Genomic DNA, 10,349 nt, shown 5'->3' with positions numbered 1-10,349 from the left:
AGGGCTCGGGGGCTGGAGTTGTATTAGCTTCCCCTCGAGGTGACAAGTTTTGCTATGTGCTACGGTTGATGTTTCCCTGTACTAACAATGCAGCTGAGTACGAAGCCTTGCTCCATGGTCTTCGGATGGCTAAGGAGATGAGTTTGAGTCAGGTGAGGTGCTTTGGCGACTCAGATTTAGTGGCCCAACAAGTGTCAGGCAAGTGGGATTCCAAGGACCCTCTCATGGCGGCTTATCGCCGCGAAGTTGATACCATTGCTGGACACTTTCAGGGTTACCAAGTAGAGCACATTGATCGCAGGAAGAACGAGGCGGCTGATGCGTTAAGCCGGCTGGGTTCTCAGCGAAAGCCGGTGCCGCCTAATACTTTCTTGGGCATTTTGCATAACCCTTCTGTTAAGTTGCCTACAGAGGAAGACTTGGTTGTTCCTGACCCGGAGGCACAGTTGGTGGCGGCTCTCCACATCACCCCAGACTGGACAGTACCATACTTGGCTTACATGACCCGGGGAGATTTGCCTGAGGATGAAACTCTGGCCAGACAAATAACCCGGCGGTCCAAGTCGATGGTCATTATCAATGGCGAGCTGCATCGTCGCAGTGTTACTGGAACTTTCCAGCGTTGTGTTTCCCCTGAGGAGGGTCAAGAAATCTTACGTGAGATTCATGAAGGGGATTGTGGCCATCATGCCGGCTCAAAATCCCTTGTGGCCAAGGCTTTTCGTCATGGTTTTTATTGGCTGACGGCTCATGCTGATGCGGAGGACTTGGTCAGTAAATGTGACGGTTGTCAGAGGTTCTCGCGACGGGCTCATGTGCCGGCTTAGGAGCTGAGGATGATTCCAATTACTTGGCCGTTTGCGGTTTGGGGGCTTGATATGGTTGGGCCTTTTAAAAGGTCCAAGGATAAGAAGACCCACCTCTTGGTGGCGGTTGACAAGTTCACAAAGTGGGTTGAGGCAGAGCCAGTTAGCAAGTGTGACGCAGCCACAGCGGTTCAGTTCATGAAAAGGGTGATATTTCGCTTTGGTTTTCCACACAACATCATAACTGACAATGGTACCAATCTATCTAAAGGCGCCATGGAGGAGTTTTGTCAACGAGAGCATATTCGACTTGATGTTTCATCTGTGGCTCCCCCTTAATCCAATGGTCAAGCTGAGAGAGCTAATCAGGAGATCTTGAAGGGCATCAAGCCCCGGCTTTTGGTCCCTTTGCAACGGACGCCGGGTTGTTGGGTGGAGGAGTTACCCTTCGTGTTATGGAGCATCAATACTACTCCTAAAAGGTCTACGGGTTACACGCCTTTCTTCATGGTTTATAGTGCAGAGGCAGTCCTCCCTAGTGACATCCGTCATGACTCGCCTCGAGTGGCGGCTTATGTTGAGGCGGATAATGAGCGGGCGTGCCAAGATGCTCTTGACTTGTTGGACGAACAGCGTGATGTGGCAGCAGCTCGCTCGGCGATTTACCAACAAGACCTGCGCCGTTATCACAGCCGCCGGGTTAAGTCCCGGGTCTTACAGGAAGGGGATCTGGTGCTCCGGCTCATCCAAGATCAAACAGATGCACACAAGTTATCCCCGCCTTGGGAAGGGCCCTTTGTGGTCAGCAAGAACTTGTACAACGGGTCATACTACCTTATTGATGTTCGGGAGCACAAAGATTCATGCAAGTCGGAGGAGGAGACCCGTCGGCCGTGGAACATAGCTCAGCTTCGGCCTTATTACACTTGAGCCACCGGCTCCCATAATGTACATATTTCCATAGCCATGTATATATTATGATAAATAATAAAGCAGGACCTCTGTCCTTTTTTCTCCTCCAAAGGTAAACGTGTTGTTTCCATTAAGATATCACATGGTCACTTGGAGGTGGATCCGGCTTACGATCGTATTCGAATCTCGCCGTTAACAACATGATCACTTGGGGGCTTCCTGTTCAAACATAGGTCGTATTCGAACCAAAGAGAACATAGTTGTCGATACCCACTTGATTGGCAAACTGCCGAGCTCATTGGGGAGTTTTCTTTGATCATATTTGAATCATAGCTCAACCCCCTTTGGGAACCGACGTGGATCGTATTCGAATCAACGTCGTTAAACAACTCTTAAGGTCATTTGGGGGCTTTCTGTTCAGACATGGGTCGTATTCGAACCAAAGAGAACATAGTTGTCGGTACCCTCTTGATCGGCATCGCCAAAGCCACTGGGGGCTATATGATCGCATTCGAATCATAGCTTAACCCCTTTGGGACGGTTCTCTGGTCGTATTCGAACTGGAAGCCCCTAAGTTTTGATCTTCTGACTTACAACAAGTTCTTTTGGTCACATCAACAGTGTGCAAGGGCGGCTTTTACTTCGCTGACTTAATTTTGATTCACAACGTTGATAACACATAGTCAGTATTATTGATGCTGGTGAACCGGAGTTGTGATCTTAACCTCATTATTCGGGTTACATGAACAGGAAGTATACTTGAAGGCTTGTAAGTATGCTATTATGGTTACATCAAGGATATAATTGAGGGCCAGTCTTTGGTGACTTTTGTTCATATTCCGGGTTATATATCTAAGGTCTATGATTCTCAGTGCGGTAAGCCGCCCAGAGACTTGTGACTTGTTTTCTATGCAGGATGGTTAAAGACAGCTATTCGAGCTTACGGAAAATAACTGATCAATTGTAACCCGGAGGAATAAGAAGAAGCAGCTTCAATGGAGTTAAGCGTTCAACACGTGCACGATGGCACGACAAAATTAAGTGTTTGTCCTACTCTATTACAAGACTCCCCGAGTCCAAAAGGTGAGGCATTGTTTTAAGGTGTAACCATGAGCCGCCTAAAAGTCAAGGTGCTTGTTGGGTCGAAGCTTCTGGCACATCCCTCTCTGCTCCTCCGGCTGTTCCCATGACCTGGAAGGTTGACGATTTCCAGTCAATGCCGCTCAAAGCTTCAAATTGAGCCTCCTCATCAATTAACCCGGCCGGGTCAACTTCTGGGGCGAAGGTATGCTTACGAGTCGGAGGGATCAAGCTGATTGCTTCGTAGCGTGGAGTTGGGATCCTCTGATTCTCCGCGTCATAACCCGGTTGATACTTGGTAAGATCTGTATCATTCCCAATCAAGGTAGCCACCGGGCGCACGCTCTTCACACCGGCAGCGAAGTCTTTTTGGTCAAAGGGAGTACCGTCTTCCTTCAGACTGGGGTATCCAAGAGCAATTTCGGCCGGGTCTAGCTCCGGGAGAAAAGCCTTGGCCCGGCTCAGCGCAGCTATAGCTCCGGCTCTTGCAGAGGCCCGTCTTAGCTCTTGGAAGCGCTGAGGAAGAACGGCAAGCCGCCTGAGGACGTCCGCCAGGTGAGTCGGCACCTCGTTGGACAGAGCCACAACGGCTAACGCACGTTGTGACCCGGTGTAGAGTTGCTCCACCAAGGTGTACACGGCCTTCAGCTTGGTCAGAACATTCTGATTAAGGTTGGAGCTTCTGGGACCTGTTTGAACAAAGTTAGGTAAGCCAATGGCAATAGTGGGACTTATGAGACATAAAGAATGTAAACTTGTTAAAAGCTTGCAGAATGACTTACCGAAGATTGCGGAGACCATCTGGGACACTTGGCGTTTTAAGCCGGCAAGTTCGGCGGTTTTCTCAGTCAGAGCAGCCTCCGCCTGTTCGGCCCGGTTGAGCAAGGCCGTCTTTTCCTCGGCCCAAGTTTTTCTTTCTTCTTAAAATTTCTTCTTCAGTTTTTCTTGTGCAGCAACACTGAACTCAAACTTGGCATTGGCCTTCCGGGTCTCAGTTTCCTGAGTCTTCAGGCGGTTCTTCAGCTCCGAGATTTCAGATTCCAATTTCTTGCAGGGAGCCTGTACAAATTCCGGATTATAGTTTGAGTAGTTATCACACAACATTAAAGTCCCAAGCACTTTGCAAGCAAAGACACTTGGCACTTGGGGGCTAATGTATGCTGAAAGATTCTATTTACAATTGCCGGTTCATGCAGGTAAGCCAGAAATTAAGTCTACAACATATTCTATCATAAGTAGTAGACTTGGGGCTAGCATGGTAAGGATGACTATGGAGTATAGAGTAAGCAAGAGAGTTGTACCTCAGATTTTTGCTGTATCTGCTTCACCATGTCGATCTCCAGGTCCCGGCTGTTGTGCACTTGACCAATGTAACCAGAAACAATGTCTCCAATGCTCAAGTTAGCATAGTCAGTGATCTCCAGTCTGGCTCTGCGGCACTCTAGCAGTTCCTCTTTGGCAGAGCATTTGGCCAGCACAATGGGTCTCCCCGGCTCGACAAACTCTGTCCGGGTGATTACAACGTCCGGGTCATCGGCCGGCTGAGCTGGGCTGGGGATCTCCGGGTTAGTAGAAGCTTCTATGACTGGCTCGTCAGTTGGAGCGGTGGTTTCAGGAGCTGAGGCGGATGGCGGCTCATGAACAGAAGCCTCCGGTTCGGTCAGGACCGGCTCCTCGACCGGCTTATTTTTCTTGGCCCTTTTACTGAGCTTGGCTTGGGCACTGAAAGTCAAAAGATTAGTACAAAAAATATAAATAAGATAAGCACAAATGAGATGATTATCATTACCTGGGTGCGTTCTTGAAAGCCGGCAGGTTAGATTGCATGGAGTCACCAGAGGAAGGTGAAGTTTCCTGATAATTTGAATCAGACGAATTGAGTGGTTGACGAGTGACGCCCGCTAAAGGATGAAAAGGGTATAAGTTGGAGATAACCTCAGTCCGGCGCTTTCTTGATGCCTCAGGTAAGCCGGAGGAGAGGCCTGCATCCTTGCTGGCCCGGGTTTGCCTCTGGCTCTCATGAATCTGTTGCTTCAAAAGAAATTGAGGACCTTGATAAGCTAAAGGATGCGAAAATCTTACTCTCCGGGTTACTCTTCGGACTTTCAGCCTTGGCAAGGGGTCCGAGTCGGAGGAAAGTATAGTTACCTCTTCAGTCACCGGGTTACTCGCTCCGGTATCATCCTGTGGATAATCAAGTCAATAAGGTGGTTAAAAACAGACGAAAAGCAGAATAGGAGCCTAACGAATCAAGGGTTACCTCTGACTCGGAGCTATCATCCAACTGAAGCAGCTCTGAGGCGCTAGGCCTACTTCCCTTCTTACGGGAGCGGCTCTCCTGGCGGCTTTCTTAGCTTTCCTAGCTTCTTTAGCAGCCTCATGGTAATACTTGACCTTCCAGAACTTGTCGTTAGCCTGGAAAAATGCAATAAAGGTTTCCATGAAGTTAAAACGAAAACTGTTAAAATGGAAGGTAAAGTGCTCAGATTGGTAGCTTACCGCTTGAGCCGGGTTAGCTTGGCAGAATGGGCTTAAGCCGGTCCTCCCACAGTCGGCTAAGCTCTCATTCAAGAGAGACTTGGTCATGTCGTCCACAACGTCCTCAGGAAGATCGTTGGACCTGTGCCGCAGAGGGTCATCCTTCCGGCCCGTGTAATCACACATTAAGCCGGGGCGGTGGCTCAGGGGAATCACCCGCCAAGAAATCCAGACCCGGACCAGATCAACGCCATTGAGGCCATTTCCCAGGAGAGCCTTAATCTTGTTGATGGTGGGGATCAGAGGTTGACGCTCAGCTTGAGTTAGTTTGTCTGGCAGGGGGTGAGTTGGCTCCAGACGCAAGGCACGGAAACCGGGCAGGGGGTTCTCGTCAGCCGGAGAAGTATCCTGGCAGTAGAACCATGTCTGGTTCCAGTCCTTTGGGTGGCTTGGCGGCTCAGCATAAGGAAAGAGGCAATCTCTCCGTCGTTGAATGGAGATTCCGCCAAGTTCCAAGCTAGGCCCGTTGGCGCACTCGTTCTGGCGGTTCAGATAAAACAGCTCCCTAAAGAGCAGTAGGCTGGGCTCTTCTCCAAGATATACTTCACAGAATACTTGAAAGTTGCAGATATTGGACACAGAATTGGGTCCTATGTCTTGCGGCTGCAGATCGAAGAAGTTCAAAACATCTCTAAAGAATTTTTAGCCGGGAGGTGCGAAGCCCCGGCTCATGTGATCAGCAAAAATCACAACCTCTCCGTCTCTTGGTTGAGGTTTTTCTTCGGACGGGTCACGGGCCCGATAAGACATAACCTCCCTTTTGGGCAGGTAACCCGTCTTCACGAAATCAGCTAAGGTCTCATCAGTAACGTTGGATCTCATCCAGTTGCACGTGATGGGTGCCTTGGGAGCCTTGGGCGGCATTGTGAAAGATGAAAGCCTATGACGAAAGGAAATGTCCGGTTCAACTATAAGCCGGAAGAAGTTTACAATTCAGCATTCAAGATGACGGCTTATGAAGGGGCCTAATGACATATGGTTAATTGTGTCGGGTTATCTAAGCCGATGTGGGCATTGTGAGTAATTCAAGTTGTTTAAAGCTATATCATAAATGAGCCGGAAATTTCATAGCGCATGGCCTCTTTAAGCCGGAGATATGAGACGCCAGAGCTCACAGATGCAATTTTTTGACTAAGTGTGGCACAAACAAGTTTCACAGATCGCAATAATTATTCTGGATCAAACGATCGACCAGAAAGGGAAAATTTCTAGACCTATAGTTGACACAGATAAAGTTCATAGGCTCGAACGGAGCCTCTGTGCAATGGAAAGGGATCTATGTGCATTCGGAAACGGGTGCGAAACAGTTACCGCGGCAGTTTTCTATTATCTAAAGATCAGGAAAAGGTGTTAAAGGTGGAATCTATCAAGTGTTCGTGACGAACGACGACCAACACCGACGAACTCGAAGATCACTAATGCGGATCTGAGGAACAGGGAGGGAAAAACTTACAGATGCGGAGTTATTGCAGAGGTCCGTCGCGTTTTTCTGGTCAAGTTAGGTTGATGCAGCGGCCTGAGTTGGTGAAGACGAGAAGGTCCGCGGCGACGGCGGTGGAGCTCGAGCGGCAATACAGTAGCGAGAGGAGGAAGATGACGAGGACATAATGGTCGGGCCTATTTATAAGATACGGCTGATAAGTGGGCGCGAGAAACGAGGAGGCCACGACGTGATTATCATGCCACGAAAACGCCTCAATTTTCGGGATAGCCATTAAAGATAAGATCCGTTGGGATATGACGGAGTAAAAAATGAATTTAATGGAAGATGACATCATGGCGGGTTACCAGGAATCCAGAAGATGACGTCACGGCTTTTTATAACCTTCGCACGAATATAAGCCAGAAGATTTTTCTCTCAAAGGAATTGAAGATTGGCATGAACCGGTTCAAATAAATCTGGGGCCTAATGTTGAGGATATAACCATTAGAGTCACCCGCCCAGGAGGGGTCGGGTTACGTCATAATGGTCATCACGCGAAACCCAGCACCAAACTTGAAGACGGCGGGTCAATAATGGGCTTAAGACCCGGAGATGGCTTAAAGCCCGTAGTGATAAACCACCATTATGGTAAGACTTGTAGTGTAAGGCAAGAATAGTTAAGAGTCCGAGCCGGACACTATTATGAGCCGGCCGGGACTCTGAGAACCGCTGGGCGTCAACCTCTCTATATAAAGGGACGACCCGGCAGCGGTTTAGGGACAAGTAAGACAAAATCGATAACCAGGTAGGACGGTTTTAGCTCCCGTTTAACCCCTTTGAGCTTCTTAGCTGCGATGGCTCCACGACTAAGTCCTTGCACAAGGACATCTGACGTGACAATCCAACGACAACGACGGTACATTTACCAATGTCGATAAGTACTTTGCCGAACATGGGTACGGTGACGAGTTCTGCGGGCCTCCTTCTCAAGAACCCAACCCTGAAAAAGACGACCGCGATCTAGCTGGTACGGCGGAGAAACCCAATTGCAACAGGCGTCGTCTGGCGTTCAGTTCTCAGGAGACGCCTCCAGCTCCCACCTTCACCGAGCCTCAGATAGCTGAGGTGCAAATTTTATCAGCCCCAACACGCTCAAGAAGGCGGTCTGTGAGCAGAACTTGATCCCATTACAGCAGGTCAGGAAGAAGGGACGGAAACGAAAGACTAACAAGGGCGCCGGTGCGAGCCAGCCGGCACCGAGTACGATCCGTGCTCAGGATGGGCCACCTTCACCTAAGGATATCTGGAGGAGGGTGCATGTGGCGGGTAGGGCGATGCTACCGATAATTATGCTCAATGCTGCAACCGGTGCTATGCGGAGTCTGCATGACAGTGTTCTTTGTTTGGAGAAGCGGCGTCTCAGAGAGAATGATGTGGCATACCCGGTTTTCGTGGCCAAGGTGCCAGAGGGCAAGGACTTTGTGGATAGCGTCGTCGGGGGTACGATCATCCTGCGGTTTGATGACATCTTTGCTATGTTTAACCCTCATCCGCTGCACTACACCTTCGTTCGGCTGTTTCTGCTGAGTATGGAGATGCGGATCATTAGAGACAAGACCACGGACATTGTGATAGTCGACCCCTTCTACATGCGTGCCAAGATCTTGGGCAGCGCTGGGGACCGGCAAGTCGCGAGTTCACACCTCGAAGGCGTCATTCTGGCAAACCCAGATAAGGATAACTTCCTCATGCCTTACTTTCCCGAGTAAGTCATCCCCTAACCGCCCCGTAACATATGATTTCTTAGATTTTGATTGTTCTTTTTTTTCTAACATTCCGTGTTCTGTGCAGTGACACACATTGCACACTCATCCTCTTAAGCCCGAAATATTCCATGGCCACGTATTTCGACCCGGACCATGACTCCAAGATAGACTACACAAATATCAAGAAAGTTCTTGATGATGCTCTCCCCTGTTACGCTGCATCTAGAGGCACCTTTAAGAGGCCAGCTCGTAGGTACGGCAGGCACGTGTTCACCCACAATACGACGTTCCCCTGCGTCAAGCAGCCGCCTGGCGGTCAGAAGGATGCCTACTACACCCTCCATCACATGCGGGCGATCGTACGGGACCATAATCACCTTCTGCTACCAAATAATCTCAAAGATTGGGCCGCAATCTTGGCGGCAATCTAGGACGCGGACATCCGACAAGAATTCTTTCGCATCCAGTCGGAGTTTGCAGAAATCATCCATCAAGATGTCCTTCGTACCTCGGGGCAGTTCTACCTCAAATATCAACCGTCCAACAGTGAGATAGACACAACGCTACAAATGCAGGCTGACAACGCCCATGACTTCATGACCATCACGACAAACGGCGGCTTCATCCACGCTCCGGTCCCATGAGTCGAGTCGAAAGTAATGATGCTATGTGTAGTTCTGAAACATCGATTAGCTCATGTTGTAATTAAACTTTAATGAACTTGTATGTTTCTTTGGTTTGGACAGTCGTTCAACTTAGATGTAATCGATGCTATTTATTAGTAGGACCATGAATCGTGCTATTAATGTCTTGCTTTTCTCTTCCGATCCTTTTGTTGCATACTTATATATTGCTTATCTATTGTCTGTTGTTTGGCTAGTGCATAGAGATGCCGTCGTATGTCGTGTACAAGGGTAAGGTTCCCGGAGTCTACGACGACTGGGAGGAGTGTCAGAGATAGGTTCACCGTTTCAGCGGTAACAGTTACAAAGGGTACACCACTAGGGCGGAGGCGGAATCTAGATACGCGCGCTATCTAGCGGGAGAGAGCAGGGAGCGTTGGAGGAACCAGATGAAGACCAGTTTCATCACGATGATGCTCATCATGATGACCGCAGCTCTCTTCTATGTGATGGTAGTTTAGATGATCGATATCGACTTGTAATGTGAAGACGAACTCGCTACTCGCGGTCTCGAGACTTGTAATGTTCTATCTTTGTTCGGTCTTTTGAATTCGGAGACTAATATGATGAATTGTATTCGGAGACTAATCTTCTATTGTATTCGATGAATCTGCTGTTGCTGTGTGGTGCTGTCTATATTCTGTCCAATAATATATTTTGTAACCTGTGCAAATATCAGAAAAGAAAAAAAATCCCTAATATTCATACTAATGGCGCATCACCCCAACGTGCGCCATTAGTATGCCAAAGGATACTAATGGCGCAGCACCCCACAGTGCGCCATTAGTATGGCAAAGCACATGTGTAAATATCGCCCCCTGGGAGGCACACTAATGGCGCATGTTGGTCTATACTAATGGCGCACAGTGTGATGCGCCATTAGTATACCAGATACTAATGGCGCACCAGTGGTGCGCCATTAGTATTTAATACTAGTGGCGTGGTACTAGTGGCGCACCGGTAGTCCGCCATTAGTAGGCAAAACTGGTGCGCCACTAGTAGGCCTTTTCCTAGTAGTGTCAAGTCTGGGTGCCTATACAAAGACCTCGAATACTGAGCGTCTCCTCCTGGGCCTCGAAACTTACCTATCCCCAAAGAGTTGTACCCAGAGGACGGTTGGGTTACCCACGACTGCATTAGT

This window comes from Triticum aestivum, chromosome 2D (assembly GCF_018294505.1).
Source record: "Triticum aestivum cultivar Chinese Spring chromosome 2D, IWGSC CS RefSeq v2.1, whole genome shotgun sequence".
Lineage (NCBI taxonomy): Eukaryota > Viridiplantae > Streptophyta > Magnoliopsida > Poales > Poaceae > Triticum > Triticum aestivum.
Note: the sequence above shows the minus strand (reverse complement) of the source record.